This window comes from Oryzias latipes, chromosome 5 (assembly GCF_053564925.1).
Source record: "Oryzias latipes strain Hd-rR chromosome 5, Olatipes_Hd-rR_3.1".
Lineage (NCBI taxonomy): Eukaryota > Metazoa > Chordata > Actinopteri > Beloniformes > Adrianichthyidae > Oryzias > Oryzias latipes.
In genome coordinates this window covers 25,719,681-25,742,486 of record NC_136241.1, presented here as the reverse complement: position 1 = coordinate 25,742,486, position 22,806 = coordinate 25,719,681, and the positions used below count along the sequence as shown (strand labels likewise).

Genomic DNA, 22,806 nt, shown 5'->3' with positions numbered 1-22,806 from the left:
GCTTTGAGAAGGTTGCGTCAGGAAGGGCATCCGGCGTAAAACATTGCCAAGTTTACCATGAGACTCGTTCGCTGTGGCGACCCCTGATGGGAAAAGCCGAATGAGAAAGAAGACTCAGAAATGCATAAAGTGAGAAATCAACATTAAAAGCTCCACTCTTGAAAGCTCAAAAAAGTTGATTTTGAATGATATAGGCCCGTTAACATTATAATAAAACTGATCACCAATCGACCACTTAAAGCTTTGACCTCTCAAGCATCAAGAGTTTTTGCAATTCTGCTGTGACCAAATCGTCAAAATCAGTGAGAAGTAAGACTGACCCTTATGATGTGTTGGTCTCATGAACGTGTCATACCATCAAGACTTCAGATCCTTTTTTATTCTGACTTTATTTTTGTCTCCCACAGAGGTAAGTTTTTGACATTTAACAGCCTGAAGTGGACCATTGACACATTTAGGGGTAATGAACACTTGACTGTAAAAGAATGGGCACATTGCGGTGGTTCGTGTCATACTTGCACAGGTGACGTCTGAGAGGCAGGTGAGCGTCTCTGTCACCGGGCTGTCACACCGCCCGCTTGTCTGTCTGGGAGGCATGCCTTCATCTCAGCAGGAGTTTCTTTCTGCAGTTTGCTCATTTCTTCCACCTCCGCCTCAGTACGACGTTCAGATCTCAGCATCCAGAGTCTTTGCAGTTGGTCTCGAGGTTTTTCTGCATTTGGAGTTTGCTGGAGTCTCACGGCGCAGCATGCTGCGTTGCAACATTTGCAATTCAAATGAGAATTTATGAGGGAATAAATACCCTTCCCTCCACCTCACTTGTGTCTCTTTTGAGGAAGGCAATCTCTACGTTTGCAAATTAACTCAAGTACTTTATGTTCTGGCCCATCTCCATATATTTTGAATAGTTTGAAGTTTTTTATTGGCAGATGTAGCAAGTTTTGGAGCATGCTGGGTCTGTTGCATAACAGCGTTGGGGTCATGCTGATGTGACCTGCGAGACTTAGGAGAAGTCATGTAACAGGTTGTGTCTGTCTGTGAATGGCTGCTGGGCACTTGGCTGTCAGTTCTTTTGGCCCTTGTTGTTAAACCTGCCATGTTTTGGCTGGTCATGTTTGGCCAGTGTGGTCACGTCTCGACCTGCTGGCTGAAACCCACTAACAATATTAATGCACACACATTCACACCAGCAGTTTTTATCTACACCTACAGTAGAATTGGTTGCTGTGTTAAAGAGCCACTCCTGTCATCTTTTGATCTATTGTAAAGTGTTTCCAGTGGCCTTTTGATTATGATTATGCACTTTTTAGGCACAAAGAAACCCAGTCATTTTCTAGGACATAGTTTCTGAAGAGCAACAGTAGTTCATTAGAAATTTGCCTCTCAGCTGTGGGTGGAACTGTTGGCACGGAGCAACTTCTTATTCTCTTTAAGCCGCTCATAATTGGTCAATACGTGTTTGAGCTGAGCAGGGGAGGGGCAGCGAAAGCTTGCTACATGGAATAGAGCGCCAGGTACAACAAAGAAGAGACAACATAAGCACAAAACATAAGCACAAAAACCTACAGAAATGAGTAACACTGGAAAAATACGCAAAATCTGGAACCATTTCACTTTAAAGGATAATTCAAAAAGAGAATTTTGAATCAGCAAGAAAACTGTTCCATCTAGAACCGACTCCACAACCAACCTGCACCTGAGAGCTGAGAGTGTTCTACTAAACAGAGTGCATCCTTACTGACTGAAGAAACCAGATCAGCTCCTCAAAGCTGACACACGTAGTATTGTTGAATGCCAATCTTTACTGTGAGAAAAAAAAAATCACCTACAGTGGGCGTGTCTCAAAGCGCCCAACTCCACCCTCGTTGAGGCACGCATTGGTCTGCACACTATCCAGCTCTGATGAGGAAAACAAGGACGTACATGGATCTAGTCGTCTGGAGGTGAATGCATCAGAATGGAGCTTGGCGGGGAGCTTGTTGCTTGCCGATTGTTACATTAACACTACAGGCTTTTTCCAAAGGCATTTTTTTTCATCTTCTCCTGATTTACAATCGTTTAAAAAAGGAGATATTTATAAATGCGTTTTTGAGCGTAATTTTCTTTGTATATGTCCTCTCTCGTGAGAAAAATGCCACAAGAACATGCTAAAACACCAAAATGCGGGTCAGCTGTTTTTCACATTTTATGCTACAAATGAGCTTTAAATGGTCAAAGACAGTCACTGAACAAACGGCCTCTAACCTGAGTCTGGCTCAGTCAGATGCCAGGCTCACCAAAACACGGGAGAAGGTCATAAAAATGAAGGTCTAATAACTAAATTATTACATTTATATTTTTCAATGGAGATGCTAGTCTTCGAAAAGGTTCTGACTAGTTTTCAGAGGAACTTTGAATGAACTGCACTTAAACACGGAACTGAAACCACATCTTAAACTCAGATGTCCAGTGACATAACGCACAAACACCACTCCCAGTCCTTTATCCTGACTTCTGATATAAAGCAAACAATACGACAAGAAGTCAAAGCACACCTGGTTTTAGCATCTTTGTCATTTAGTGGCAAAAATAAAACAAGAATCAAGCTGTAAAAGTCTCTATATCTTAAGCCTTTCAGAGTAAGCTATATCCTTATATGTAACCCTGCTACCTTAGATGACCCCACCCTTACATTGACGAGTTATTCCTACCATGACAAAGGTGGATAAAGGTGGGAAGATTTCATGTAATCCATGGACACCAGTGAAGATCACAAATCACTGAAGAAAAAAGGTTGACAGCACTGTCTAGTGGGTCTAGATGACCCAACTCCCAATGTTAAAGTGCCTAGGATAGCACAAGGGTTAATCTATTACCTTTGGCACACTAAAGAATGATTTTAAAAAAATGAAATATGAGTTACTTTTGCAGCTCCAGCTAACCTGGAAGTTAGTCGACCTGATTTTTGAGGCACCGCCTTTAGCTCCTTCACGACGTCGGCTGCGTTTGGCCCACAAAAACAAACGACATCCAAACTTTTGCAACGGTGGATATTGTGGAGCCTTACGATCGTTTAGCGATCGCTGCTAGCTCCACAGTGAAATTGGGCTTGTGTGTTAGTCTGGGGGCGGTGCTGACAGCCCCGGCTTTTCCTGGGAAATGCTGTTCCTCACTTTGTAACGTCAGCTCGTAAAAACCTGCTTGATTTCATGGCTTGGCAGGGACTGGTGCTGAGAGCGTGGGGTTTTTAGAGGACTATTCAGAGATGCATCAAAATGATCAAAATGCCACTTTGGGGTTGTTTTTTGCGATGAATTATCATTGAAATTAGGCATTACTTTAATTTCAAATGCAGCTGAAGGAAACTCATTTCTTATCAAATTAGATTTGTGTAGTAACCCTTGTGCTATCCTAGGCACTTTAACATTGGGAGTTGGGTCATCTAGACCCCACTAGACAGTGCTCTGAACCTTTTTTCTTCAAGGATTTGTGATCTTCACTGGTGTCCATGGATTACATGAAATCTTTCTACTAGCCCTGCACAATATACCGCAAATTTATCGTTATCGCAATATCCAGCTCTGCAATATGCATATCGCAAAAGACGGCATCGCAATAAATCGTAAACCTTAAATGTGCTAAAACAATCTTATGACAGCTTGAAGTATTTAACGAATCAAATAAATGCCTTTATGCATTTCACTGATCAAATGAATGCCTATTATGTTAGATGTTTGTCACCTATGTCGACGAGGGTCAGTTGGAGTATAATTCTAACTGTTGCAATGAAATGTGAATTATGTTTTTGTTTATTTTGCTATTTGTTTAGATACCGCAAATGATTTCGTTATGGCAATATTAATCTCTAATATCGCATATCGCGAGTTTTCCTCATATCGTGCAGCCCTACTTTCTACCTTTATCCACCTTTGTCATGGTAGGGAGAACACATCAATGCAAGAGTGGGGTCATCTAAGATAGCATAAGGGTTAAACCCTGTGTGTACATCATATAGAAGTGCATGGTGAGCTATGAAAAGATGACAGTGACCTGCTTTTAGTAATGGAAAGAGTCAACAGGAGAGACTCGAGGTGCTACTGTATACTTTTTGAAGATCCTAAGAAGCAGGGCATTGATGAAGAAACTTATCTTTGCTTTGGTGGGTTCAGGTATGGGAGAGAAGTTTTTTTGAAAAACTATTCTAATTTAGCATAAAGACTCCACTCAGATGAAAATTGTGTTTTTGATGTTTTTTTAAAATTTTTCTGATTCTGGACGACAAAAATAAAGAAACTAAATTAGAATTTTCTTATGCTATTCACTTTGGGAATGTGACCTAAAAGAGTGTTTTGGACTGCATGTTTAGAATATGGTGCTCACACTGTACAAGCAGAGGGGAGATTTTGCTTTTTCTTCTGTTTACTAGCGCATGTCCGCCACCTACAGTTGGAGGACGCTTTGTGCGAAATGTCAAAGCAGTGCAAACCTCACTAAACAGCCCTAATAATTCCGGCCGGGCACAAACTCCACTTGTTAATTTCTCCTTCAAGATCGACTTTCAAACGGTTGGCACCTCAGAGAATTAAAAGCGTCACCACCAAATCTGAGTCCCTGATTGGTTAAAGTTCAACCTGGTTTAACTTTCAATATGCGTTCAAAGGCAGCGCATTTGTACGTACAGACCAAAAATGGTCTTTAGAATCCGCAAAGCTACACATAAAGGTGGGAGTTTCGAACGCGGAAGCACCAAATGCACATTTACACGCCTTTACATGGACTTTTCTTTGGAAGTGGTTGCTTGGACGTGCGTTTCAAGGGTGGTGTGAATGTAGCTTCATGGGTAACGGAAAATGGGCTTACTCAGCACTCAAAAGTGTATTTCTAAGGAATCACTACTGCTCTGCAGAAACTATGTCCTAGAAAACGACACAGGTATTTTATTTTGGCTAAAAGCAACATAATCACAATTAAAAGACCACTGGGAATCCTTTAAAAATAGTTCTGAAGATAACCAAAAGGGGACTTTAACATGTCACAGGAGATGTTTGCAGAGTGAATTGAGTTTTGTTGGGTTCAGTCCACCACTGAAGTTTGAAATACATAAATAAAAATACTGTGTGTGAAATTTTGGTGGATGAGTTTCCCTAAACAAAACCAAAACTTTTACTTCTTTTGGTACTTGAGCAAAATCCTTTGATGCATTTTGTCGATAAGAAGACAAAAGAGCGGAGACTTTCTCTATTTTGTTTCCAGGGCCAATTTGTTACTGTTCCTGCCGTGCGGTGACATAAATAATAAAAGCCTAAAAACATTGCCACTGTTTCATAAATCTGTGGCTTATTCAGGCATTTTGGACATTTTAAACAATAATAGGAACAATTCCTGGAGGGACTTGTGCTTCATGAGGCATTAAATGGAAACGACAAAACATTTTAAGGCAGGAAATACTTTTTATGAACCAGTTCTACAGGCTAAGCTTTGTTACTTCTATTCAGCTTTTGCGGTTTGACTCCTCCTAAACCGTGTAAACATCAGGCAACAGATATCTGAGAAGGGACGGGTTCTGCAGCTGTAATTTCAGCACCAGAGGTTGTACTACGGCTCTCTGCTTGTTTGCTAAATACGCAGTCGCTCGGGTCTGCAGGCTCTTGTGCTGGCTTCGTTTCAGATAACAAAAAGAGGATAACAACCTCTGACAATGACAGTTCGAGGCTGAGCTGTTGTTGTCCGACCACCGCTTGAGGTTTCATGGCGATGCACCACCCACCGCAGTCCCGCGCAAATGTTTCGGTAACATTTCAGCAAAGGTGACGGCGCTTATTTGGAGTCCTTTTTTTTCCCCAAAAGCAATTGTGTTGTTGTCTGTATGATTAGGGTTTGTGTGTCTTTGGCTTTGCTTTACGCTCGCACAGCTTGGAGCAATGCATTGGCGTCCTCAGATTGCATCATTCTGTGTGAACTCGGATGTGTGAGCGGAGAAAGGAAAGCTATTTCATGCCATCAGACAGCTTTATTTCTCGTGTGGCTGCTCGGGGTTGACGAGAGGCATCGCTCCGTCCTTCTGAAGGATAGGCGGAGCGCTTCACCCCGAGCAGCTGTGCCACAGTCTCATGAATGCAGTGAGTCAGCAACTTTTTTTCCCCCCCGCCTTTCCCCTCGTTTGCATCTGTCACCTCTCTTCATTTCTCTGAACAAACCTCCAGGCTAGGCCTGCCCAAAACATTGCATATTTATCGTCATGGCGCTATATTTCAGCATGTATTGCAAAAGATGTATTGCAGTAAATGGTTACCATAAATGTTTATACAGAAAACAAAACAATCTCATGGCAGCTCGAAACATTTAACGAATCAAAAGCCTCGTTTCCACTGGGTGGTATGGTACGGTACGGTCCTGTTTAGAAGGTTCATGCGATTCAGGTGAGCGTTTCCACTCAAAGTTGGACCGTCACGGCGCATGCAGGGTGAAGCTAATGACAACAACAACAACAAGGTCACCTTGCAGCCCTTTTTTTGCTACGTCATACATGCAAAGCATTTAATTATGATTGAGAGAAGATTGCAGGCGGCGAAGAAGAATGCAGCCGCTTTCTTGGAGCTTTCTGTTGTCGTAATAACCTTCAACCAAAAACAGGTTGCAACACTAGCTCCACCCTAACTGGTCCATTCCATTTTTCTATGGACCTACAACCAATGGGGTCCTAAAAATGGTATGGTTTGGTCTGGATTAATGGGTCCATTTTGAAATGGAAACGCTCAAAATACCGGACTGGACTGAACCGTACCGTACTGCTCAGTGAAACGTGGCTAAATAGAGCTCTTTGCTCATTTCACCCATCGGATGGACCCCTTCATGTCGTCAGATGGAGATGTTATGCAACGTTCACACCAGGCATTTGACACGTGTTTAAGAACAGGCTAAAAACACATTCTTGAACACGCGTTTAGCATATGATTGTTACGCCCCATGGGTTGTCTAGGGATAAGTTGAGGGACATAACATAAAATTAATTGTTTTTGGCCACCAAGTTTAAATGAACAAAAACACCAAACAAATGTCTCCATACAAATAACACATTTATTTACAAATTAACGAATAAAAAACAACAAGAACTTAAAGTGAAGCAAAAAGGCTTCAGGGTGAACCAAGGCCGAAATAACAAACATAACTCCACCTAACTGAATTTCAAAATCTTACCTGAAGCTAAAGCAAAAGAAAAAAAGGGAAAACAAAGACAAACACTAACCTTCCTGAACTGACATGAACAGGAGAAAATGAGGACTAAAGAAAATGGCAGTTCACCCCTACAGCTTCCTTTAACATAACTACAAACCAAAAGACTAAACAGAGTGGGCAAAAAACTACAAAGTACTACAAAACAACAATAAGTGCAACACACAACTAAACAAGTGGAGAACTACAAAACAAATGGAGAAGAGTGCCAAGCTGTAGTGGAGACTGGTGACAGCCAAACTCCCTTCTCACAGACTGGAGGTCCACATGGTGCTTTTGAAGGCTGCCTCCATCAGCTTAGGTCCAAATGGAGGCCGCGCCTTCATGCAACACACCTGAAAATAATCAGACAAACATACAAACAAAGATCCACAAAACACAGAAGTCTCACTCTGGTACAAAGCAAATACAAAAACACAGAATAAACAAAACCAAATACGGCCACAGCCGTAACAACGATGTTCAGACTGGACAAGCAGGGAGGGGCTTCTTTTTCTTTATCTTTTCTACTGTTTACTAGCGCATGTGCGGCCCCCACAGTTGGTTGCCCCAGGTTTTTCTTTGACAGCTTTGAACGCGAGAGTTGTGATTGTGGAGGCCCAAATCTCAAATTTACGCGTTTTTACAAGACTTGTCATAGGAAGTGGTCGCGTGAACGCACACTTAAAAACACAGGCTCTTCAGCATACCTTAACTCTCTGAAAGTTTACGCCACCAACCTGAATATGTTCATTCTGACGTGGAGAAAAGCAGCTTTACGGATCATATGCATACAGTGTTGCATAACGGTGCAAAGTCGCTTTCCTCCATGTTAGAATTAGCTGATTTACGTTGACTGCATTACTTAACTTAAATTAACTACGGTGAAGTGTTGCATATCAGCTTTACTCCGCTTCAAAATCCACAGGAATTAATGTTAATTGCGTAAACGGTTCAAGAGATATAGTAGTAGAAAGAATGATAACACTGGAGCTAAAGTTCAGATATAGAGGGATTATATTGACTTTTGTTTTATTTAAAACTGTTGCAGTGAAATAGAAACTATTTATTTGTTGTTTTTGTTTCACTATTTGTATCGCAAGTCATGTCGTCATCGCAACATTGATCACTAATACCACACATTGCTGGTTTTTCCTCATATCGGACACATACTTCAGACTCTGTCATATTGCTCACCCTCCCCCTTTTTTTTAACTTAAAAAAGAAATTAACCACATTTTGCGCCGTAATTCTGTTGCATGAGCAGCTAATGCAGCATTAATGGCTACAGTAACGAGGTGAAGATAACATCCATGAAATCTGTTTTTTGCAGTGATTAGTATCACAAAAGTACAGACACTCTTTGCCATTCCGCAACTCTATGTAATTAATCAGCTGATTCTGACGCTACAGCGATACGCCACGACTCGTTAAAGTGTTGCATACTGGCACAAAGCTGCTTTTCTCTGTGACAGAATCAGCTGATTTACACTGACTCAATGAGCACCTCACTGCTAAAACAAGTTGCATTTCAGTGCAAAGCTGCTTTTTCTTCAGGATTCACTGGGATTACATTAATTTTGACAAAGGTGAGAAGGTTTGCATAGACCAAAGAATGTCAAGACTGTCGCTAAAGCTGTGGTGCTAAATAGATAAAAAATAGTTGGTAGTAAAAAAAAGAATTAATTTGAAACAGTCACCTAAACAAAGATAATAGACCAAAGCAACTGATGCATTATTTTTATGGCTGGGGCTTTGAAATTATTTTAGTGAGTTTGATATCTCTGGTACTAAATTCATTTTCTGTTTTTTGTTGGTAACCACTGTTTATTTTACCCAAAATGCATCCATTCAGTTTCCAAAGCCTCTTATTCCAGTTCTGGGTCACTGGGTTGCTGGAGCCTATCCCAGCTACTTTTGGATGAAAGGTGGGTACACCCATGAGGGTTTGCCAGAGCGCACTCTAGTCACACTCACATTCAAGCCGAAGGCAATTGGAACTACCAATTAACTAATGAAGAATGTTTTTGGACTCTGCGAGGAAGTCCCAGAGAATACCCACCCATGCAGAAGCAGAACATGGAAACTCCACAAGAGAAGCTGGGATTTGAACCATTGGAATCTGAATTGAAAGTGCCAACCAATCCACCACTGTGCATTAAGCCCAAAATGTGCTCAGAAGTAGATGTAAAAATATCTGCAAGCTCACAAGGACTTCAGCTGTTTTTTGTGGTTGTCATGACAACCAATGCATTTATTTTTTTAGTAAAATCTTTCAGGATTCAACAGATTTAACATTAGACTTCTACAGTCCTAAAAAGTCCTAAAAATGTGAAGGTTTTTTTTTCTTAATCACCAGCTGCTACACTCCAGCAGCCGCGTGGCTTCTCCTGACAAACTCCTCCAGCAGTCCTTTTCTTTTGTTCGCTTCACACTTTGGCAATCGGCGAGCACAGCTTTGGCGTCCTCCTGGAGGAAGACTGATTCCATTGTTTGCCTGTGTTAGCTTCCACGGTTATCAGCAGGTGCTACTGGCTGAGTCTGGAGGAAAACTATTTTGAGGTCGATCCTGGTGCAAACAGTTGAGAGAAAACAAGACCTAAGAGAAGCATTAGGAGAGATTAGTACTCTAGAAAGGTCCACAGCTCAACTCGGCCCGCTGCTGCTGTCGGATGGATTTGTACCAAAGCGTTAGCTGAGCGCGATCGAGACGCATGTTGCAGGTACAGCACTGCTAAAGATAAAGTATTGCTGCTGCTGCTGCTTTGTGTTTAATGAGATATGAAGCTGAGCTGTGGTTGAAGGGAACGCTGCATTGTATGTCACTGGTAATTGGACTGAAGGATGTCCAGAGGAGCTAGACGCTCCTCTGGACAGTATTCAGTAGGGATGCAATGATTCACTTTCCCCACAATTCAGTGCAAACCTTGATTTTTGGGTCATGGTTTTATTTTGGTTCGATATATGTTTCGCAAATGACAAAGCAACGGCAAAAAACGAAAAATTCAGAAAATTATTTTTTTAAGTTTACGCATGAGTAAGTAGTGAAGAAAAATCTTCCAGTTGACACATACTAAGCCTGGTGTAATGTAATTAAATTGAACACAATTGTTTGACACTTTCAACGTAAACTTACTGGTACGCAGTAGGGATGCAACACTTCAATTTACCCACAATTTCATTTAATGGTGTAACATTGAATGGTATCGTTTGAACCAAGAATTGTGGCAACCTTACTGGCAAACCCTCCAGAGCAGGGTATCCCAAATTCAGGCTCCAGGGCCGGTGTCCTGCTGGTTTTCCAGAAACCATTTATTTGCTGTTGATTATCTCGATCAGGTGTTTAGCCAATAAGGAGCTCAGGTTGGGTGGAAAACGTGTAGGACACCGGCCATCGAGGCCTGGATTTGGGGGACCCCTGCTCCAGAGTGTATCCAACCTTCACACCAAGGTAGCTGGTATAGACCCCACCAACCCAGTGACCCAGAACTGGAATAAGTAGGTTTAGAAAGGGATAGATGGATTTTGGATAAAATAAACAGTGGTCACCAAGGACAAAAAGAATATCTCAAAGACACTGAATTCACTTAAATTATTAATCAGAAGTGAAAATAATGTAGCAGTTGCTACTGTTTCTTATCATTTTTTGGGCAACCATCTTGACTTTGCACTTCAGTGTTTCTGCACTGAAGAGGCGCAATGCAAAAAACAACATTTTTTACATTGTGCTTTTTCTGTAAACAGGCCCGACAGGTTGCAGGCAGATCCAGGCGTAACCACACATGTACTCTGCACACTCGTGTCCTATAGACTGTGTGTGCCTTCTGTGTGGCGGGAAGTGTGGTCGCAGCCTCTCATCGCAGCTTGCTTGAGAATCAACTGTACCCTGCTGAAAAAAAGGAAACTGAGTGCAGTAATCCCCGTAAGCTTCGTCTCTCAAATTTGATGAGGTTTTTTATCGTCAAGCGGAACAATGATCAGATCAGAGGGAAATTTTCGGACTTTTTGATCAAGAAGCAAAATAGAAAACCTCCTTTTAAATCAGTTGCTGTGAAAAAAAACAAGAGGCTATTGCAGTGAACTCGTAATAATGCCTAAAAAACGAACTAATCAATCACAGTAAATGAATGGAATGGCCCTCTTTGGATTTTAAAGTAGGACATGTAGGACAGACAGATTACAAATGGTCGACTGTCTGCATACATTTTACAGTTACACTTTTTTATTGATTCGTGGTCTCTTCGCTTGTTATGTTGACATCCAGTTGATGGAATATATAAATTACTCACGTCCACATTCTAGGTTTTTTACTACAACCAACTAAAATAGTTTAAGAGTCATGAACTGAAACGGTGTGCATATGCTGTCTTTTTTCAACTATCGATGTGAGTTTTGCCAGTTTAAGCCTTCGTCACATACACCTGTATGGGGGTTGACCTGTACAGGTGCTGCCGGATGTTGGGATCTTAAGGGGGGCGTAGGTGTGCCCTTCAGTTCCCTTGAGGTTCATGTGGTTCGATTCCCGCTTGCACGCCCATGTGTCGAAGTGTCCTTGGCCAAGACACTGAACCCCTCTTTGCTTCTGGTGGGAGGTTGGCGCCAGTGTTCGGCAGCAGAGCCGCCACCAGTGTGTGAATGTGTGTGAATGGGTCTGTGTCTGTAAAGTGCTTTGGGCCTTCAAAGAAGGTAGAAAAGCGCTATATAAGTATTCGCCATTTACCATAAACCAGGTCATGAAAATTGAACATCCGATTGTCGGCCGTGTGGTTAATGCATCTCGAAGTATTTGCATGAATAATGTTAGTTGCTTATGACATGCAACTGCCCTTATGGACTGATATGGTCTGGCAACAGACGAAAAATGGACAAACATGTACACAACATTTTAAGATTTTAGGCCACTCAGTGGTCAATTTGTCATTTTTTTCAACCCACCCGAAACCTGTGGACTATTAGGGGTATTTTTGTGCTTCGTGTCCACCTGTTACACGCTCCATGCATGCACCCTGATTGTTAGAAATTAGGAAATTAAATGATCAGATTGTATGTAATTTGTTTGGACATCCTGCGGGCACTCCTGTAACCCTGCCCATTCCGTGCTTGTAGCCATTGTGGACCGTCAGTCAGGGGTCAATACACGCACTAAAAAGATGGCGCCGTGAACGGACGCCTGTTGCCATAGCTCCTGTAATCACTCTTTTACTCAAGTCTGTAATCATCGTCTCCTTTCCTTTTTTTCTCAAATTTTTTTTGTTGTTGTTGTTCTTTTATTATTTCTGTCTTTTTTTCCATTTTTGTGCTTTTTATTTACTTTTTTCTCTCGTTGATATTCTCACATCGGAGGGAATAACAATGGAAAGCATGGCCATTGTTTACACGCGCGACCAGCTGCTGGCCCTGAGAGAGCCTAGCCTGTTTCATGGAGCTCGGCATGAGATTCCGAAGGAGATACGGAGGAGACGTCGGGGTCGCAGAGCCGGGACTCACGTTAAGATGAACAGAAGGAGATTTAAGCCTGTCGTGCCTGCAGTCATTATGGGGAATGTGCGCTCACTGGCCAACAAGACCGAGGAGCTAACGACGCTAATGAACACCCAGACGGAGTATCGGGAATGCAGCCTACTGAGCTTCACCGAGACGTGGCTGCACTCCCACATCCCGGACAGCAGCGTCGCGGTTCCTGGTTTTACGACTGTGAGAGCGGACAGAGATGCAGCCAGCTGCGGTAAGAAGAGGGGAGGCGGGATCGCTCTTTACGTGAGTGAGCGGTGGTGTAACCCCGGACACGTCTGCGTGAAGGAGCGACTCTGCACGCCGCATGTGGAGCTGCTGGCGGTGGGACTCCGGCCCTATTATCTGCCGAGGGAATTCACATCGGTTGTGGTGGTGAATGTGTATGTTCCTCCATCCGCCGATGCTGAGGCCGCCGCTGACGTCATCACTACCACCGTTTCCCGCCTGCAGACACAGCAGCCTAACTCTTTCTGCATCATCACTGGGGACTTCAACCACATCACCATGGACAGAACGCTTGGGGACTTCACTCAATATGTGAACTGTCCCACCCGGGAAAATAAAACTCTGGATCTGCTGTATGCAAATGCAAAGAAGGCATACAGAGCCACAGCCCTCCCCCCCCTCGGCAGGTCTGACCATAACCTGGTTCACCTCATCCCAAACTATGTCCCTATTGCCATGCGGGAACGTGTCCACAAAAAGGCTGTGAGGAGGTGGACCCCAGAAACGGAGCAGGCCCTGCAGGACTGTCTTGGGTCCACGGACTGGGACGCTCTTTGCACGCCTCATGGGGAGGACATTGATGGCATGACGGACTGCATCACAGAATATATTAAATTCTGTGAGGAGTCTGTTATGCCTACTCGAACTGTTCGATGCTTCCCCAACAACAAACCCTGGATCAGCTGTGACCTGAAGAACCTCCTGAACAGGAAGAAGAGAGCCTTCAGGTCTGGAGACCGTGAGGAGCTGAAGAGGGTGCAGCACCAACTTAGGGATCAGCTGAGGAACGGGAGAGATTCCTACAGGAGGAAGCTGGAATCCAAACTCCAGCAGGACAACATGAGAGCGGTGTGGTCTGGAATGAAGAAGATCACAGGATGTGGGGGGAGAAGCAGACCCATCAGAGGCAGCAAAGAGAGAGCTGACGAGCTTAACACCTTTTTCAACAGGTTTAGCTCTCTGAATGCCTCAACCTCCTCCCCCCCAACTCCACCACACCACCCCCCCGCTCCTGCTGCCTCTCAGCTGACTGACCTCCCCCCTCATGAACCCCCCACACCTCCTCACCTTCCTTCCCCCTCTAACACACCACACCTACTGGGCCCACAGTCCATCACCCCTCCCCCCAGTCCAACCACCACCCCCCTCCCTCCCTGTCTGACTGTAACAGCCTGCCAGGTGAAGAAACAGCTGGAGAAACTTAACCAGCACAAAGCAGCCGGCCCGGATGGCGTCAGCCCTCGTACCCTGAGGACCTGTGCCCACCAGCTGTCTGCGGTTCTCCAGCATCTCTTCAACCTGAGCCTCAGACTGGAGAAGGTGCCGCTCCTCTGGAAGACCTCCTGCCTGGTCCCCGTTCCTAAGAAGACGTCTCCATCTCACCTCGGGGATTTCCGTCCAGTTGCCCTCACCTCCCATGTGATGAAGGTGCTGGAGAGGCTGGTGTTGGCTCAAGTGAGACCGGTGGTGAGCTCTTCTCTGGACCCCCTGCAGTTTGCCTACCGGCCGCGCCTGGGGGTGGATGATGCTGTCATCCATCTGCTGCAGCGAGCTCACTCACACCTGGATGGTGGCGGAGGCATGGTGAGAATCACCTTCTTTGATTTCTCCAGTGCCTTTAACACCATCCGGCCTTCTTTACTGGGTGATAAGCTGCGGCTGATGGGTGCTGGTGCGTCCACCGTCTCCTGGATCACTGACTACCTGACAGACAGGCCACAGTTTGTCCGACTGGGCGGCGTCCTGTCTGACGTGGTGCTGAGTGGTGTGGGAGCCCCACAGGGCACTGTGCTCTCTCCATTCCTGTTCACCTTATACACCTCAGATTTCCAGCACAACTCAGAGTCATGTCACCTACAGAAATTCTCTGATGACTCTGTGGTTGTGGGGTGTATAAGCGGTGGACGGGAGGAGGAGTACAGGAGGCTGGTGGACGGATTTGTGGAGTGGGCTGGAGAGAATCACCTGCTGCTCAATGTGGACAAGACCAGGGAGATGGTGATCGACTTCCGGAGGAAAAGGACTGTCTTACAACCCCTCTGCATCCTGGGCAGGGATGTGGAAGCGGTGGAGGAGTACAAATATCTGGGTGTGACTATCGACAGCAGACTGAGCTGGAGGAGCCACAGTACTGCTGTGTACAAAAAGGCCTGCAGCAGACTCTACTTCCTGAGGAAGCTGAGGTCATTTGATGTGTGCAGCAAGATGCTGGGGATCTTTTACCAGTCTGTGGTGGCCAGCACCTTGTTCTCCTCTGTGGTCTGCTGGGGAAGCAGCATTGCAGTCAGTGACACCAACAGACTGAACAAGCTGATCAGGAAGGCGGGTTCTGTCATTGGCTGCAAACAGGAAACCTTTGAAGCAGTGATGGAGAGGAGGTCACTGAACAAGCTCTTATCCATCATGGACAACCCAGAGCATCCTCTCCACCCTGTTCTGGACAAACAGCGGAGCTCCTTCTCTAGAAGGCTCAGACAGCTCCGCTCCAAAACTGCCCGGTACCAGAAATCCTTCCTGCCAAATACTATAACCCTGTTCAATAATTCACAATGCAGAAGATAACCTTTTCCCCTTTTTTTTTTTCTCTTTTCTTTATTTTGCACATTTCTTTTGCACATCTCTTTACCTGCACTGTTATGTAAATAGCTCTTTAAATTATACCACATTTTCCTTGTTCTCTTTTTTATTTTTATTTATATTATTCTTACTCTTTTTTTCCTGTCAGTTGTTATGGTAACGAACAAATTTCCCACGTGTGGGATCAATAAAGTATTTCTGATTCTGATTCTGATTCTGATAATGACTGACTGTGCCGTGAGGACACCGTACGACAGCCTCACCTGTAAATAATAAGTATGTGTAACTTACATTATTCTTACAAATACTTCACAATGTACTTATCACACGCATGACAACGGTATGTTCCAGTTTCATGACGTCCCTTAAAGTGGCTGCACAAGTCCTCTGCAAGACACACCAGCGCTCCCTTTGAGATGCAGCCGCTCCTGTCTGCGACCCTCCACGAGCCCGGACAACCAAAAAAAAAAAACTGCACCCCCATGGGCAGTTGTGACAAAGGTTTTAGCTCCATCTATCACAGTTCATTTAGCTCCTCCAAAGTATCTTATTTCCCTTTGAATCAATATCATCCTTTGATCTTATTAATCGGGTTGTTGATTTACGGTCAGCAGGAGGCCTCGTTTTACCGCCGGCTCAGTTGTGAAGATATTCTGGATGCAGAAACATGTAGACGTCAGTGTAAACCCCAGAAGACAACAGTAAGACAGGACAATATCTCCCACGAGGAAAGCTTGTTTTCAGAGGCTATTTTTGTTCTTCAGGGTGGTCCACTCTACTTGTTTTTTTTCATCCCTTTGCGCGTTTCTGTTGTTATCTCACATTTAGTCGAGTAACTCTGCTTTCTCATACAGATTTATTGTCCTCTTTTGACTGCAGGCTTTTTCTCTGATTGCTCCTCAGCTTTTCCCCCGACGGATGTTCAGATTTCCCATTCATGGATTCTCTGTCAAGCATTGATTTTTCTTTTTTTTTTCTTTTTCCCCTTATGCTTTTATCTTGGCAGTGATAATGAGAGACTCCTTCATAATTCATGCCATGATTGATATAGCTCTGGTAGCAGTTTTCATGATGCAATCTTACCATAAGTCTTTCTGCCAACAACACAGACGGGGCTGCCAGAAACTCCAGTCTGCAGATTAAGACAATCAGCTTTCATTAAAGCATCCACAAAAATCAAAAAGGACAGGTCTTAAACCAATGAAGATTCTGTTTGGTTGAGGTTAAAATCCACTCCAATCATTTTTTGATCTCCTGTAAAAATGTTCCCAGTGGTTTTTTAATTGTGATTATAAATTTTTTAGCCTAAATCCAAAAACCTGTGTCCTTTTTTTAGGACACAACTTCTGCAGAGTGACAGGAGTTCATCAGAAATTCCCCCTTAAATTGTGGGTGGGAGCTGTGGCACGGAGCATCTCTGCCCTCCCCCCTTCCCTTCCTGTTGCTGAGAGCTCTCTGTTTACACACCTTTGTGCTAGCAGGGAGCTGGTGGCGACTTGATTGCCTCAGAAATTGAGTCCCCATAGTTCTGGGTTGGAAAATAAGCCGAGAAAATGTTTCATATTTTATAAAAAATATGTTTTTTTAGTGTGCCAAAGCAGGTAACATATTATCATATATATGGATACAGTTTACTCTGAAATGCTTAAGAAAAGCATGATAAAGGCCATTTAAAAACACCTAAAACACTATTTTCATCTGAGTGGATCGACGAATACGATTGTCACTGTTATTGATGTTCTTTTTTTAGCCTCGTCCTCGTCTCTTCCTAAACAAATAGAACAGAGCTCCTTTTTTTTCCCTCTCGGTATCTTTGCAAATATTCGCACACAGACACCAGCAGCACAGAGAGCTCCTGTGGCGCGCTCTCAGCCTCAGCACGGATCCGAATACAGGCATGAATGGCCCCATACAAAACAAGCAGAGTCGGACTGGACCCGTGCCCATCTCCGCTCTCTTTGTGCCGCTATGCCCTCTGCGATCAGTGGTCAGTTCAAGGGTGGACAGAGGAGACGACTTCCACAGCCCCAGTCCTCCCCACGGCAGGCCTCATTTGAACTCATTTTGTTTAGCTCTATTTATTGTTCCAATTAAATAATTTGAAAAAAGGGTAATTCATTTAGATAACCATAGAGATAAAGCTGAAAAAAAGACAATTAAGGCAACATTTAAAGGCAGCAACAGCTGTGCTGGAAATGCGAAATAAATACATTTTTATTGCTTCAACAAAATCTAATAAAAAAAATAAAAGCAATAAGAAAGAATTTATACTAAAATACATTATTGCTACATTAATTTGCCATCCATCCGTTAATTTTCTGAACCAGCTTCATCCCTGTTGGGGTCATGATGTTGCTGCTACTGTTAGGCAAAGGTGGGGTACACCCTAGACAGATCGCCATGTATACTATTTGCCAATAATATAAATTATAATCTAAATGAGAAATTTTCTATAATAAAACATTGAACAAAAAAAACATCGAAGACGCTTTAAAACACAGAAAAATGTTTAAATTGGATTAAAAATTCAACTTAATAATGAGCAAAACACCATTAGGAATGAAAGTAGGTTGAAAAATAAGTGGGTTAAAAATGTTTACTGATATGCTAAATGCTAAGTTAAACACAGTTGCAAAGATCAGATGTTGAAAAGATGAAATTGGGAAAAGGTTAAGTGAAAAAGGATATTATATGACCTTTAGAAATGTCAACATTTGTACATGTGATTAAGAATCATAAATTAAATGCAGAAAAGTAATGCTACAACAAAATTTAAGTTTAGAAAACACACTAATACAAAATAAAATGCTAAATTATCTGTAAAAATGATTAAAATTTCAAATATTTTTTTTACGTCTTCCAATGATTTATTAATAGGTTCCATGAAGGCGAAGAATTTTATGCAGCCTTAATGTAAAATGCCAGATTTCAGCTTCTAAAAAATTCTGATAATGCTAAAAGATGATTTACATGCTATAGGTTGGCCAAGGTGTATGTTTAAAAATGGTGAATGAAGAATTAGATCCTACAGCCGCAGATGTTCTTGTGTAACTTAATATATGGGCAACAAACAGGCTGGTGGCAGCCAGATCGCCAGGCGGCATCAGCTCTGATTGGACGGTGGCCGTTCATTTCAGGCCGCCCGGTGGCTCAGGTATATAAGTTCTACCTGTCAACAGACTGCCACCGCACGACCTCAGAATGTACTGACCAATGTCAACTTTTAGAGAAAAAAACGTCAGGTCGCCGAAACATTCAAACTTTTTCCAGCCGTATTTGCTGAAAAGCTTGCATCTAGATTGCCGCGCTGTGGTATTTTGGGATATCTGACCATAGTATTAAGAACCTTATGTCTCCAGATAGAGTCTTTATGTTGCCAGTCATCAAGAACAAGAGCACTTTGAGTAAACCGAGTACTTCGGACCTCAGAAAAGCTTGCAAACTGGGTGTACTTTTTTCCTACTATGAAAGACGCCAGCTTGAGTCCAAGTGTGTCATGACTTCGAAGGTGCAAACACCAACAGGAAGTTTAGACGGTCAGGAATTCTTCAGTGTGTGATTAGGGCATGAAGATGAAGCCTGCTCCACACTGAACACATCCAGCAGTTATTTCAATGTTTTTGTGCATAATGTGTGAAATGTAAACTTGTAGTGTTGCTATGAAAGACTAACCTTTGTTTTGATGTGAATAGAATAAAAAGACAGCATTTAAGACAAAAACCAGCGTTTAAACCAAAGTGTGGCTTCTCACACTGTTTGGACAGTGCACAAGTACAGCATTTTTAACTCCTCCTGTTCTTTGAGCAGCAGGAGACGAGGGCCACTAGGGCTCAGCTTTAGTAATTACTGTAATTGCATGTTGCAGAGAACGTGTGTGTGCTTGTGTTTTCTTCCAGGTCTGCAATGGGGAAAAAAAAAAAAAAAACTTTTCAAGTGCAGCTCTGTTTTCTCTGTTTGTCAGTCGAAGGTCTTCAGAGCAATCTGTGAGGAAAAAGTAGAACAGGAGTGGGAAACTCCTGCAGGTTTGAAGAAGACAGGAAGATGAAAAAAAAAATCCAAAGATTGATGGATAAAAAACAGGAATCGACCCCGGAGACCTGCTCCTCAGTACTCTCTGCTGAAATGCTGGTTGACCTGAAACTTACGTGTGTGGGGTTTTGTCCGGGATCTCCAGTGTCCTCCCACAGTCCAGAAATATGCTTTATAGGTCAATTGTTATCTCTAAATTGTCTGTTCAAGAAAGCACTAAATGCAGATTCTTAAACGCCAGTTAGCCCCAGTGGACCATCGCCACCCAATACTGGTGCATGTCCGCCACCTACAGTTGGTGCAAAATTGAAGTGTTGCACATCTCCTTTAACTGTTTTAACTTTCAACACGCATTCATTGGCAATGTGTTTTGTACGTAAAGCCTGAAAACATTTGTAGAAACTTGCTGTGCTTGAACACAGAAGCCCAAAATGTACAGGAACGCAAGTCTACATTGACTTTATATTGAATGTAGCCGCTGAAACGTGTGTTGCTGAGGGGGATGTTGACGTAGGCTGAGTGTCAGTGTGTGGTTTTGCAATTTTAACTTGTTCATGGTGTACCCTGCCTTTGCCCAACAATAGCAAGGATAGGCTCCAGCAACCCCATGACTCTGAATGGGATTCAGCAGGCTCTGAAGATGGATGGAGGAATCTATTTATTCATTTTAACCCCTATTCTGCCTTCTGTCTGCAAAAACAGGAAGCAGTGAGCTGCAAATTACAAGGACATTGATTGAATTTACTACTAAAACTGGTTCTCAGGAGAGGATTGCATAAATCAAAACAGGGGGATTTCATTTTTTTAATTTTTGGATCAAACAGGACTTGGCTGCAGCGTGATCTGAACTCCCTGTGATGTCGAGCTCTGCAGCCTCGCATGACTTGAAGACGAACATGAAGGAGGCTCAGCAGGGCAGCGTCACTGTGCTGCTTCACACACATTAATTATTCCCTCATCATTGTCGGTCATGCCCGCATCCATAATTCACGCCTATTACACCTTAAGATTTCTCCGATTTCACGGGTGGAAGTGATTAGGCAGTAGCTCCCGTTCAGGGCGGACGGGGGTGGGGATTAGTAGTGTTTCCATGAATATTTGATGTGTGAATTCGAAAAGTAAACAGCAAATGTTGTCATGAGACGATTAGCAGGAGAAGAAGCCTACATTTAAAGTTAAATGTGACAATCAATAAGATTGGAATCTTTTGGTGGTTTTGAAGTTTTGCAGAGACGTTTGTGGGGTGGTGCTTGTCGAACAACGTTGATCAATGGTGGGTCTTTTTCTATGTTTATGGAGGACAAGCCAGCAAGAAAAAAGTAAAAAATTGTTAAACAAAAAAGTCAAGAACCTACAGAATCCTTACAATAGATTGTGTTTGCTCTGACTAAGCTGGTTTCCACAGGTTTGCAAGAATCAAAGTTAACTCAGACTAAAGCTGACAGACTCTGACAGTCAAGAGAACTCTCAGAACACATTTGTTTTGACCTACTCCCTTCTAAATATTCTTCAAATGTAGAGATGATGTTCAGTCTGCTGTTGTTTGATAAATCTTTATTTATTTTGTATATGTAGGCCCTGCACTCGTACATTATCTATTGTGGTTGACAAGCATCAGAACTTAAATGTCTTGGTTTTGTATATTGACCTTAAATTTCTGAACATGTAGTTTATGAAAAATATTGTAGAATATGACATTGCAACTATTGCTGCCATCTTGGCCCTGTGACAGACTGGCGACTTGTGTGGCGTCTACAACACCTTTGGTGTGGTTGGGATCGGCTTCAGCAACCCAGTGAATCGGAAAGGGGTCAACCGTGTTCAGAAAAGGGATAGATGGATGCTGCCGTTTTTGACCCTTTATGTCAGCGATCTAAGACTGTGATGAGACAAACAAGCTGTTGGGGGAGATACAGGCAGCACAGGTGCTTTCCCAGCATTTTTAGACATTTCTAAGTGTGTCTGCTGTGCTGCTTAAGTTATTGTTACACGCATGTGTGACTCCATGGAGGATTATAGAGTATGGGGTTCAAGACACATCTTAAGGCGAGTACCAGTGTGTCTTGCTGTTCCTTTGAGGGTCATACGGCCACCGTAAAGTACTTTGTCGGAAATGGAATGTACAATTATCCTGCATGTGGCAAGTGTGTTGTGAATTATTTTTAAGGAGTATGACCTCCTTTTCCCGTCATCCATCTGTTTACGCAATCTCCCCCTTGCTTACAGCCCCTCACACCCCCAACGTAAAATTAACAGTGCAACAAAAATGGGGAGCAATATTGGAGCTATCCAGTCGTACAGTTTTGAGACAGATTCCAGCTCAGACGAGGAAAACAAAGACATTCATGGATCTTTTGTCTGCAAGTGGATGCATGAGAATGGAGCGGAGCAGGAAGATTGAGGCCAACCCAGCACATCTTCAATGTCACCAATAGGTACTTTTTTAAGCAGCATTTTTCATCTGCTCCTGATTCACAATCCATCATAAGAAAAATGTCACAAGAACATGTTAAAAAGACCAAATGTACTATTTTCAGTAGATAACTTAGGGGGGGACAGGTTGGAGAAACACTACGCCCGGTCAACTGTGATGGTTCTGCCTAGTTAATCAAATTGATCGATTACTTTTCTTTCGTCTCTGCATTTGTTTCCTCTTTTTAGCGATCCACAGTTGTGCAAGAAGGATATAAAAAAATCTGAAAAGCTCCAATTAGTGCTGTCGCTTAGAGGTGTTGGGTTTATTTCTGGACTGATGCTTTGGGTTGTTGGGCTGCAGTGATATGATTCATTTTGAAAACAGACTCCGGGGGAAACAAGGGGTCAATGTGATCTGTCTTCAAATTGCTTTAGGTTCTTTCACAAGGTAACCTTCTGTTGTCGCAAAAATGAGCATTTGCAGCTTTGTTCATTAGAATTCAATCACTGATCCACACTTTTTACGCAAATTTCATTCCCTTTTTTTTAACCTGGACCTAAAGTTTAGTATCTTTAGTATTTGGACCCTGGTCATTTGTTTTAAACTGTCAATTCCAGAATAATGTTTTTCCAAACACCTTTTCCCCCCAAAGCTGGTAGAGAGGCTGCACGTTCCGGAACAAACGTCGAGGTTGCAGAACCTTCATTTGTCAAAGTTCGGAAGTTTAAGTTTAAATTGATGATATTTTCTCTTGTAAAGGAGCACCACAACTGCTGGAACTCTTCTGTTTTTTCCTGCATTAAACTAAGCGAACAGATAACTGTGTTTTAGTGCTCACAAGATTTGATTTTAAT

The 22,806-nt window shown here is 42.9% G+C and overlaps 1 protein-coding gene across 1 annotated transcript in view; it reads left to right on the top strand.

The window, feature by feature from the left end:
* Positions 1-5,593: 5,593 nt before the first annotated feature.
* The window catches only part of LOC101167284 (uncharacterized), a 76,811-nt gene continuing 59,598 nt past the window's right edge, over positions 5,594-22,806 (top strand). The window contains exon 1 of the mRNA XM_023954670.2: positions 5,594-5,786. The gene's annotated coding sequence lies outside the window, so the exon portion shown is untranslated. The remainder of the gene's footprint in view (positions 5,787-22,806) is intronic.